The following is a 9,887-nucleotide window of genomic DNA, read 5'->3' on the forward strand; positions in this document are numbered from 1 at the left end:
GGCCAAGAAGGCCAATGGCATCCTGGCTTGTATCAGCAATAGCGTGGCCAGCAGGGACAGGGAAGGGATCTTACCCCTGTACTCGGCACTGGTGAGGCCGCACCTCGATGACTGGGTTCAGTTTTGGGCCCCTCACTGCAAAAAGGACATTGAATGACTCGAGCGTGTCCAGAGAAGGGCAACGAAGCTGGTGAAGGGTCTGGAGCACATGTCGTACGAGGAGCGGCTGAGGGAACTGGGGTTGTTTAGTCTGGAGAGGAGGAGGCTGAGGGGAGACCTCATTGCCCTCTACAGCTACCTGAAAGGAGGGTGCAGAGAGCTGGGGATGAGTCTCTTTAACCAAGTAATGAGTGATAGGCCAAGAGGTGATGGCCTCAAGTTGCGCCAGGGAAGGTTTAGACTGGATATTAAGAAGCATTTCTTTCCAGAATGGGTTCTTAGGCGTTGGAATGGGCTGCCCAGGGAGGTGGTGGAGTCCCCATCCCTGGAGGTGTTTAAGAGTCGGGTTGGCATAGTGCTGAGGGATATGGTGGAGTTGGGAACGGTCAGTGTGAGGTTAATGGTTGGACTGGATGATCTTCAAGGTCTTTTCCAACCTAGACGATTCTGTGATTCTGTGAAGTTAAGTGGTAAGGCTTAGTGTTATGGTTTGTGTTAGGGTGATCCATCACCCTCACCCAGATCCTAACCCTAGCTAGAGCCCAGGTCCAAAACAGACACCTGTCAGCAGGGCCTCACACAGAAAGTGGCCAGTACTGATAGCTTTTGTGAGCCCTCACCTTCCCTTTGTAGTCCCTTCATGTATGGTTTAGTTTAGGGATCATTAGGGTTAGCAAATAGGCTTAGGGTTATGGATAGGATTTAATGTTTAGGGTTTGTGTTATCCCTCACCCTCACCTGGACACTAACCCTAGACAGAGCTAGATCCAAACCAGACACTTGCAACCTAGGTTTAGGGTTAGGTGGTAGGGTTAGTGTTGTGGTTTGAACTCAGCCAGTAGCCAGTCGCCACGTGGCCAGTTGTTTACTTCCCCGCCCCCCCTCCCTGGTGAAATAGGGGAGGGACAAAAGAAGAAATTCGTAGGTTGAATAAAAAAAAAAAAGTTAGTAATAGTAACAAAAACAACAGTAACAATAGTAAGTCCAAAATGGGTAAAATGCAGCAGTGGCTTACCGAGCGGCGACCAGTACCCAGCAGTGATCCGACCGCACCAGAAAATTCCACCACAGTGACCCGGAAACAAAAAAAAAAACCAGGGCGTGAGGGAGCACGCATCCACCTATACACTGAGCATGATTTCACATGATATGGAATACTCCAATGATCGATCTGGACCTGGCCCTCTAGCTGTGCTCCCTCTCAGCCCAAGGAAAGTTAACTCTATCCTGGCTGAAACCAGGACAGTTAGGATTAGGTTTACAGTTATTTTGGTTAAATTTAGGATTAAACTAAGGTTTAGGGTTAGGTTTAAGGTGAGGGTTTAGCGGTAAGGGTTAGGGCTATAATTTCTTTTAGGGTTCAGGGGTGTTAGAGTTACCTTTAGGGTTGGGGTTATTAGCATTAGAGGTTAGGGCTAGGGTAACTGTTCACAGGGTTAGGGTTAGGTGGTAGGATTAGGTTTGCAGTCATTTTGGTTAAAGTTTAGGGTTAGGGTAAGAGTTAGGGTTAGGTTTAAGGCGAAAGGTTAGGGTTATGGCTATTATGGTTGGTGTGAGGGTTAAGGTTAGAGTTAAGATTAGTTCTAAAGTTAGGGTTATAGTTTCAGTTAGAATTAGGGATTAGGTGTTAGGATTAGGTTTAAATGTTTGTCTTAAGGATATGAATACAGTCATTAGGGTTAATGTTACCATATGGTTAGGCTTAGGGATAGGGTTGGAGTTTCAATTGTTAGAATTAGGGTTTAGGGGTTATGGTCATTAAGGCAAGGATTAGGGTCTTTTCTGGTTAGAATTTTTGTTAGTGATAAGATTAGATTTACAGTTAGTTTGTTGGGGTTTTTTTTTTTTGGTGGGGTATAGTCTAAGTGTGATTGTTGAGTAGTATGTGAGGTGAAGGTAGAAGAACAATCCTACTACTGAGAGTATGGCAATGACTGTGGCTGTTGTCATTTCGTGTTTATTAAATTCTTTGATGATAAGTCATTTAGGCAGGAAGCCTGTTGGAGGAAGTTCTGCTAGGAACAGTAAGGAGGAATATTAAGGTTATATTTAGTATGTTGTTTTTTTTTTTTTCTTCATGAGGTCACTGATAGTTTTAGAACTTTGGTTGTGTTGAGGGTGAGAAATATTGTGGCAGTTGTTAGGAAGTATAAGTAGAAAGTTAGTAAGGGGAATTTGGGATGATAGATAATAATTACGGCTATTCAGCCTAAATGGGAGGTGGATGAGAAGGCTAAGATTTTTTGAATTTGTGTTTGCTTTAGTCCTATTCAGCCTCCTAGGACTGCTAAGGAAATGTCTATGATGGTTAATAATGTTGGGTTGAGTGACTTAGGAAGAGAATGGGAGGGGCAGAATTTAATTACTGTTGATAGTAGTAGAGCAGCGATTAGGGATGAGCCTTTGAAGTACTTCTGGGAATTGGCAATGGAATGGCACTAGTACTAGTTTGTTTGCAATTGCTATTGTCAGTAGGAGGCAGGATGTTGGGTGGCTTAGTTGGGTAATGACTCATTGGCCTGTGGCTCAAGCATTGGTTATGCTTGAAAAAAATGACTGATGCTGAGGTGGCCACTTGTACGAGGAAGTATTTGATTGCAACTTCAAGGGCTTGTGGGAGGTGGGATTTCGAGATGAGGGGCATGATATTGAGGGTGTTAATTGCCAATCCTGTCCAGGTTGTGATTCAGTGGTTGCTGGAAATTGTAATGGTTGTTACTAGGAGTAAGGTTAGGGAGAAGATTAATTTTGTATGTGGGTTCATTAGTAGGGGAAGGGGTTAAACCATCATTTTTTATATATAGCTTTTTAGCTGACCCTACTAGAAAATAATATAGTGGAAGTATGGAGAGTTTTGAGCTCTTCTGTCTAGGTTTGAGTTCTATTTTTCTAAATCTTTCTTAGGAAAGGAGAGGGCTGGTATAGCTCTATGTTCACCTTACTATAGTGATCCTTTATATTCAGGCACATTTCCTTGAGGAGTGAGGCAGGCCTGCATAGCAGGTTGGTATGCTGGCGTGTCAAAGGCTAATGTCAGGAGCAGGAACTTTCTTCAGAGGTGTATGAGTTGCTTGTAGCACAGTCATGGCCAGGAAGTGCAAATTCATAAGAAGCCTGAGGAAAGGAGCAGGACTTTTGTAGCCAAGGCCTCTTGGAAAGAGTTTGGAGGGGGCGGTTTAACGAACTTGTGTTTAGAAATAGGATAGTAATTAGTGTACTTATCAGTATGATATTTGCATATTAAGCTAGGAAGAACAGAGTGACTGGTTCTGCAGCATACTCTATATTGAAGCTTGATGGTAGCTTGGATTCGCCATGCAAATAAGCTCCTTAATGAATAGTTTTACTCTGCTACTGGCTGTAATAATCCAAAGAAGGGGCCTACAGTGCTCAGGCCTTTTCAGGCTTGTATGTAATTTAGGATTTTTTTTTTTGTTGTTGTACTAATGTTAAGAAGGCTACAGCAATTAGAATTGGGGTAGCATAGGATAGGGATATGATAAAATATTTTAAAAAGTAGAGGGTCAGGTCATGAGTAGATGTGGTGGGGAAAGAGGGGCTCTAGGGAGAAGATCTGAGAGGATTTGAACCTCTGGGTAAAGGGCTTAAGCCTTTTGCATTTGCTGAGTGCTGCCGCACTAGCAGTCCTTTTCTAGGACAGGGGATGGTATGGGTGTTCTCTTGGTAGTTCATTTGAGTTCGTTACTTAGAGGGCGGCATGCTTGTACTATTGGCCCCACGTTTCCTGTCTTTTTGTACTGGGGAAAGTTCATTATAGATAGAAAACGACCTGGATTGCTCCAGTCTGAACCCAGGTCACGTGGGATGTGAATCATTGAACAAATGAACCCTTAATAGCAGCTGCACCTTTAGGACCTTTAAGGTCATAAACTTCCTTGTCTGTATGGGCTCTTGGAGGAGATTGCCCTGTTATCCCTGAGTAACTTGGTCCATTGGTGACCTCTATTGGGTCTGGTTTAGTATTTTGAGGGGTTGCTCTTGGTTAAGAGGTGTGGTCTTACTGTTGGAGGATTTGTTTTCCTCCAAGGTCGCCCCAACCAAAAAAAGGCAGGCCAGCATTTTGGGATGGGGCAGGGGATCGTGAACAGGGTGAGCTTGAGTTGGTGTGTAGTGGCTGCTGATTTTTAGGTTCCAGAGGGTCTTCTCATCTTATCTTAGTCTGCTTTTCCTCATCTTATTCCTGCTTTTGCAGGGGAAGATCAAGGTCACGATCTGTAAGAGCTGAAGCCGCCCCCGGGCTGCAGTACCCTCGTCCGGTCACCGGGCGGCAGCAGCGCGCAGGACGGGGAGAGCCGCCGCGCACGCGGGGTGCTGGGGGTGCGCAGCGCCTGTCGGACCAGGGGCGCAGCGCGATGCGCGCAGAAAATCACACGAAACGGGCAACAAAACGACCCCTCGCGCCGCGCCCGGGAGCAGTACAGCCGCCCCCCAGCCAGGGCCGCAAAAACTACAGCTCCCAGCTTGCCGCGGGAGGCAGCCTTCCCCCCCCGCCCCGTTCTGACCTGGCGGGGACACCGCTCCCCCTCCCAGGGCTCCCCCCCGCCCCGGGCCACCCGTGCCCACACCGCCCTGTCCAGCCCCGGCGCACAGCTGGACCCCAGCAGGAACAGGGGGCGACCGCCCGACCCCCACAGCGCATCACCCCTGGGATCCCTCACTGCCCCTCGCCCGGAGCAAAGGAAGCACGAAACACAGCCGGGAGACGGCAAGCGTTTATTCAGCCACACACAGAGCAAGTCCCAGGAGCGACTCTGCTCCTGGGACACCCAGCGCTCCCCCTGCCCATGGGACACCCCGGCAGCTGTCGCTGGAGCCGTACTCATCGGTTGCTCAGCTGGCTCCTGAAGCGAGGGGCTGCTGGGCACAGGTGGAAGCTGCCAAAAAGGAGGAGCAGGGTGCAAGCCACGAGAAGAGAAAAGTGGCAGCCAGCTGGACAGCATGCGGCAGGGAACAGGACAGCAAGAGAAAAAGGACAAGAGAAAGGACAGAGGCACAGCGAGAGGGGAGCAGGACAGAGACAGAGAAAGAATCCGCACCACAGAATCGTTTAGGTTGGAAAAGACCTTTAAGATCATCATTAACTAGCACTGCAAAGTCCACCACTTGGGATTAAAAAAGGATAGGGTCAGAGAGATACAGGCACAGGGAGCCAGACAGAGCACCGGAGGATAACAAAGAGAAGCATGAGAGAAATGGGGCGGGGGAAGAAGGATGAATAAAAGGAGCAATGGAGGAAAAGAGGATCAGGGAGCAGGACACAGAATGAGAAGGGGCAGCGAGCAGAGTGGTAAAGACACAAGAAGGACAGAGGGATAGAGAGACAAAGAGGAAGACAAGGACAGAGAGAAACTGATCAGAGGGGAGAGAAAGACGGGGCAAGGAGCAGCAGGGAGGGATGGAGAGAGACGGGGATGGGGAGCAGAGAAATGTAAGACAAGGGAGAAGGACTGAGGAGCAAAGAAAGGTACAGGGAAAAGGATGGTGAGATGGAGGAAGAAATAGGGTCAGGGAGCAGGACAAAAGGTCAAAGGAGACGAAGAAGGAAGGAAAGCTAAAGATGGGGATAGGGAGTGGAACATATGGAGAGAGAAAAAGTAAGATAACAAGGGAGAGGGATTTAGTAATACAGAGAGAGATGCAGATTGGGACAGAGATGGAGAAGGTGAAAACAGCGATGGGCTGGAGGACCTGCTTCTGTCAACCTGTCACTCCTGATGTAAATTCCATCGCCTCAAAAATGGGACATGGCACAAGACAAGACGAATGGGGGAGTGAAAGAAAAGGCACAGGGAACTTTTTAAAAAAATAGGAGAGAGCAAAATAGTGATGGGGAACGGGATGGGGAGCAGACAGAACAAGAGCACAACCAGAGACACAGGACACCAGACAGAAAGTGAGTGGAAAACAGGTACAGAAAGATGGATGTAAGGATGGAAGAAAAAAAGGAACAAACCCCATCATTTATTACACAGCATGTCTAACGAAAATGTAAATAATCTACCAGCTTGAACAGAACTGCTTACACTAGTGGCTTAGCCTGTATCTTGTCTAATCATCTGTTTCTTGGCAAGATATGCAGGAATATAAAACTCATGATAAAACACAAAGGGCAAAACATGCTTACACAAGTAAGTTAAATGGATTATGTGCACAAGATTTAATATTACTTAGTCTTAATCCTAGCTTGTATGGTCAATACTCAGATCTCTGAATTTCATTTCTCCAAGTTCCATATTTACCTATGCTCCTCCATTAAAAAAAATAAAACTTCATTATCTCAGTGTTAGATACAGGGTTGTTTGAAGACAGACTTCTCTTTTGCAGGTTATTTGGAAAACCTAAACTGGCCTTCCCCTGTTGTGTTTTTTGGGTATTGTACAGAATTTTCATTGTCATGAATTGAATTTGAAGAGTTTTTACTATTACTGACTTCAGGTATTTTTGGTTTGAAAGAAAACCAGGAAAACACCATACAGAAAGTAATCCATTTTAATAGTCCCTGAATTTTCAGTATTTTAAAGGAAAAATCATAGGGTAAGTACAGGAGTATGGAGCCATTACCAACAGAAGCACCATTAGTAAGCTTCTCAGTATTGCTTTTTGGTATTTCATGAGGTAAAACATTGAGCCTAAGCTTTTTCATCTACAAGTTTTGGGGGGATAGGGGGAGAAGGAACCTGACACTCTTAGTAAGTTGCCTGAAGAATCACAGCTTACAGTTACTCAGTATCTTCTGGTCTCAGAGAATGAGGCAGAGGTATAACTGATTTCTTCTCCGTATCTCTGGAAAGAGCTTTTCTCGTATCTGTGGCAAAAGAAAAAAAAGGTACTGTAATAAGACAGTCATTGCACAAAACCGTATTAAATGAATTCTCTATTACAATAAGATCATTTTTAATCAAGATTTCCTAGAACCATCGAATATCTCAAGTTGGAATGGACCCATAAGGATTACTGAGTCCAACTCCCTGCTCCTCACAGGACTACCTAAAACTAAACCATATGACACTCCTTGAACTCTGGTGGGCTTGGTGCCATGACCACTTCCCTGGGGGAGCCTATTCCAGTGACCAACCACCCTCTCAGTGAAGAACCTTTTCCTTCTGTCCAATCTGGACCCCCCACCCCCCCCAGACTGGATCACCTCGCTTATGAGAACAAGCTGAGAGAGCTGGGGTTGTTCAGCCTGGAGAAGTGAAGGCTCCAGGGAGGCCTTATAGTGGCCTTCCAGTACTTAAAGGGGGCTACAGGAAAGTTGAGGAGGGACTCTTTATCAGGGATTGTAGGGATAGGACAAGGGGTAATGGTTTTAAACTGACAGAGGGCAGATTTAGATTAGATATAAGGATGAAATTCTTTACTGTGAGGGTGGTGAGGCACTGGAACAGGCTGCCCAGAGAAGCTGTGGCTGCCCCCTCCCTGGCAGTGTTCAAGGCCAGGTTGGACGGGGCTTTGAGCAGCCTGGTCTAGTGGAAGGTGTCTTTGCCCATGGCAGGGGGGTTGGGACTGGATGATCTTTAAGGTCCTTTCTAACCCAAACCATCCTATGATTCCATACAATATTTCATTCATCAACAACTATCTGAACTTGTTTCATATAATAATAATTTAAAAAAAGCCCAGGAACCCTCAACAGGAGAATCTTTCCATTCAACTTGAGGCAGAACAAGCATCTGTCTCTCCACTGCTAGCAGAGCAGTACTCCAGTACCATCCGGTACACACCATTGCCTAGTTGCTTATACGTATTTACTGCAACCTGATCTGATACTCTCAACAAAGAGGTTGGCAAAAAATCCACCTTCCTTTGAAAAAGTAAAAAAACACAGTAAGGAACAGTAGGTGAATGTATTTCTAAATAAGAACCCATAACTTGTAGTCAGACCAAGAGGACATCTGACGATGTGGTACACTAATCAGACATCTTTTATGCTGTAGTAACAGATGCATTTCTTTATCAAGGGACAAATCCAGCATAGCTATGTTTTTAATTTTATTTTTGTCACATGACCATTCTTCTACACCTGCCAGTGTGTCCAGAATTACAAACAGAAAGAACAGGACAAGCTAAACACCCACACAAGCTTTATATCCATAAGAGATGATCTAAAAAAAAAACCCCAAAAAAATCCACATTTCACATCGCTTTGGCTTCGGGACTGCCTCCTTCAAAGTGCTTGGGGGCTGTGAAATCAGTCATAAAAATCAGTTGCCTCTCAGGAGACAGTCCTTCTCCTCACAAGGCAAGTTTTACAAAATATCGTACTATTTTCTGATTTTACCAAGCACAGTGGGGTAGCCCTTCCAGCATGATTTGGGGACATTTCCCTGTGGGTTCATTTGATGCTAAATTAAATTTTCTGCAGGTACAAGTATCAATGATGGAAAGTAAGCCAAGATACTATCTGTCGTACAAAATTTGTTCAAGTTTGTGCCTGAGAGAATCGCACAAAGCCCACGATTACTGAACAAGTATGTTGGAGGCCCTATGGGAAACAGTGTTGACGTTTCGTGAAGCTCTTTTCCTGTCAAGAAAAGGACTTTTATACAGTATCTCTACCGGAATTCAGGCTACTTCCTACTCACTCCAGCAAGTTAGCTTTCAGGGAAATGCTGAGATTTTAAACCACTGAGCAACATTCGTAATTTTTGTTCTCTAACTACAGGGACTTTCAGCAAATCAGAACACTACTTAAAGTGAAATTCTGGGTCTGTTTTACACAAATCAAGTATCTAAGCCACGGACAGGTATCTGTAGAAAGATTACTTTAAAGGATAAATTTAATGGTAAAGTATTGTACTCACTTTTCTGAAATTTCTTCCAGTAGTTCCATCAATTTAGCAGCCAAAACCAGTCGTCAAAATAACGGTGCAACAGAGCGAGCAGTCCCCTGTCCATGCCACGCTTCCCAGGCCACAGCACCTTCGGCTTCAGGCGTTCCTGTGAACACAGAGAGCACCGGCGCGGCAGCACCTCGGACCTAAGGGCCCACCCGCAGCCAGACATCCGGACCGAAGAACCAGGGTACGGGCAACCATCGCGACGACTGTGGTAAAGGCTCCAGCAGGGACCTCTACGTTATCGCTCTGGGACTCCAAAACCACGAAAAATGTCATTTTGCTCAAGTATTACAATGTTTCTTGACTAGTGTAAAACAAAACAAAACAAAAAACACCCAACTTTTTAAAAAATCGTTGAGGCGGGACTTCAAAACGCAAGTTTTAAGCAGCTCTCGGAGCTCTCCCTTACAGCCAGGGCAAAGCGCACCCCGCGTTGTTACTGACGGGACCAGCGCGCCGGGACCGAGCTCCAGCAGGCCCGGAAGGCGCCCGGCCGCGGGGGAAGCGCGGGGCCGGGCGGTGCAGGGGCCGGGCCGAGCCCCGCGGGGCGGGCAGGGCGCGGGGTGTCAGCGGGCCCGGCCGTGCGGGCGGGGAACACCGCGCACCGCCCTCCCGGGGCCGAGCAGAGGTCCCGCCCCGGCCCCGCCGGCCCGGAAGCGCTTCCGCCGGCCGAGGGCCCCTTCCGCCACCGAGCGGCACGGCGCGGCGGGGCCCGCAGCGGGGAGCCCGCGGCTCCGTCCTCCCCTCCCGAAAGGGAGGTGTCTCACAAACTGCGTTCTACGGAAAATACAACCTTCTCCCTGCTTCAGGAGCTTGATTTGGGTCACTTTGCCTTACCCGCCTGCGGCCAGTGCGAGGAAAGCAGTA

At 46.9% G+C, this 9,887-nt stretch overlaps 1 long non-coding RNA gene and 1 pseudogene across 1 annotated transcript; both read right to left on the minus strand.

Moving 5' to 3' along the window:
- Positions 1 to 1,556: 1,556 nt before the first annotated feature.
- On the minus strand, positions 1,557 to 2,923 carry LOC141921675 (NADH-ubiquinone oxidoreductase chain 2-like; annotated as a pseudogene).
- A 3,190-nt stretch (positions 2,924 to 6,113) lies between these two features.
- LOC141920566 (uncharacterized) lies at positions 6,114 to 9,645 on the minus strand. The gene is made up of 2 exons (XR_012622387.1): positions 8,985 to 9,645; positions 6,114 to 6,985 (listed from the first exon to the last, which is right to left on the minus strand). It is a non-coding gene; the product is annotated as an uncharacterized LOC141920566 (long non-coding RNA).
- Positions 9,646 to 9,887: the final 242 nt, after the last annotated feature.

The sequence above is a fragment of the Strix aluco genome, chromosome 3 (assembly GCF_031877795.1).
Source record: "Strix aluco isolate bStrAlu1 chromosome 3, bStrAlu1.hap1, whole genome shotgun sequence".
NCBI classification, from domain to species: domain Eukaryota; kingdom Metazoa; phylum Chordata; class Aves; order Strigiformes; family Strigidae; genus Strix; species Strix aluco.